Below are 2180 nucleotides of genomic sequence, written 5' to 3'. Positions count from 1 at the left end.
CATGATCCGACGAACCATTGGTGTTCATCGGTCGAATTGGCACAACATGTTATTTTCAGCGCTATGGGCATACCGAACCTCAGTGAAAAATTCAACAGGGTTCACTCCTTTCCAGCTAGTTTATGGCTTAGAAGCTGTGTTACCCATTGAATGCGAAATCCCATCACTTCAAATGGCTGTCGAATTACTTCCAGCTACTTCCGAAGAGGAGACACGTTTATTGTACTTGGCTAAATTAGATGAGACTCGACGTGACGCTACATTGGCAATCGAGACTCACGCGAAACGAATGAAAGCTCAGTATGATAGAAATGTAACCCCTCGAAGTTTTTCGGAAGGAGACCTAGTACTATTATATGATCAAGCTAACGATAAGCTAGGTGCCGGAAAATTCGTTCCCATGTGGCATGGGCCCTACATTGTAAAGCGAAAGCTAGCAAAAGGGGCTTATGAGCTAGTTGACTTTGATGGGGACTCTTTGGGTAAACCCAGAAATGGACTTTACCTAAAGAGGTATTATGCTTAAATGATGGGAATGGAGAAATTTTTAGATAGGTTAGATTTTCTTTCTAGCTAGCAAGTGTGTTAGTTTAGTCAGTGTGCTTAGCTTAGAGAGTGTGGTTTTTCGTCGTTATTCTGGCTTATCTTGGTTTTACTCTTGATATTGCAGATGTCGACGCCTCTCCAAACATATATTGGATTTGCTGATGGTGCTTGTCGTAGTACACGGAACATCTCTTCCGCAGCTTGGGTTATCTATTCGCCCTCTGACGAGTTAGTTTCTATGCATGGGGTAAGCCTCGGTCAAACAACGAACAACATTGCAGAATACAGTGCAGTGATTGAATTATTATCCGAATCTATTTCATTTGGAATTCGACGTTTGATAGTGAGGTTAGATTCTGAACTTGTTGTATTACAGCTTAATAGAGTTTATGCCATTAGGAATCCTGTGTTATTAAGGTTGTTTTTGAGAGTGCGTCTCTTGGAACGTGAATTTGATTACATTGAATATCAACATATTCCAAGGTCTTTGAATACATTAGCAGATGCAATTGCTTCTCGAATGTTGGACAGACATTTACGATAATCATGCAAGTAAATTTAAAAACATTTCATCACATATGTTAAACAAGATAAGCCGGTAATAGTGATATATATATAGATAGAAGTGTGTCAAAAAATATATACATCGTCTTCGATCATAGGTTGAAAACACCTTATGATCGGCAAAATGATAGTACAAAAAGTCAAAATGTCACATGTGACTACAAAAGTGACTAGTCAATCACTGGTGGTGCTCTCTGTATGACACCACTGCGCGGGCTACCTTACGCAAAAATCTCCTAAACGGTCCAGGGACCGCGACTACGAAGCGCTGAAGCCGGGTAGGAATGTCATCCATAGTAGTCTCAGGTATATCTGCCGTGAGACGCTCTAGATCATGCTCCAACTCAGCTAGTACTTCTGCAGCCGCGTCCTGTGGGGCCGGTACCGGTGCAGCTGGATGTAGTCTATCAAAAGGCCGGAGGTTGGCTGGACGCTGTGGACCAACATCTGCATTTTGAAAATTTTACTGTTAGTTTTGAGACGATATATATGAAAAATAAAAAATACATAATTAGAGAACTTGTGAAAATAAAAGTACCTCTGTCATCCCATTGTTCTCCCGTGGAAGAACCATGTCCGGATCACCTCTAAAATCCACTCCGGCATACGGAAAGTCCTGTATCGAAAAAACCTGGTCCTCTAACCAGTGAAAATAACTATCTGAGAATCGAACTACTGTCGCACCCTCGTCAGGATGCCGGGCCATCACCGCAACCCATCGTATCAGCTTTGGCTCCCGAGGACCCAAGATATCAACAGTGAGTTGCTGAGGGATCAGCATTGGAACTCTCTCCAAGGCAAAGCTCACGACTAGAGGCCCATATCCAAAAGTCTTTAGTCGTCCGTTCTTTGCCTTGGTCAGTTGGCTCTTCATATGAGCCGACACAGCTTCACACCAGTTGAAAATGGTGCCTTGGTAACAGTCAATTGCCATCCGCATTTGGGATCCGGAAGCAATGTGTAAAGCGGCCGCGCCGCAAATTCTGGTAACCGTGAACGCTATGACTTTGAGTTCCGGCAAAGTGATGTGTTTTATCTCTATGCCTTTTGAATGGTGAGCCCCAGGTGTG

Source organism: Pinus tabuliformis, chromosome 7, assembly GCF_031772625.1.
Source record: "Pinus tabuliformis cultivar Carrire ecotype Pingquan chromosome 7, CPIR1, whole genome shotgun sequence".
Classification (NCBI taxonomy): domain Eukaryota; kingdom Viridiplantae; phylum Streptophyta; class Pinopsida; order Pinales; family Pinaceae; genus Pinus; species Pinus tabuliformis.
This window is presented reverse-complemented; position numbering follows the sequence as displayed.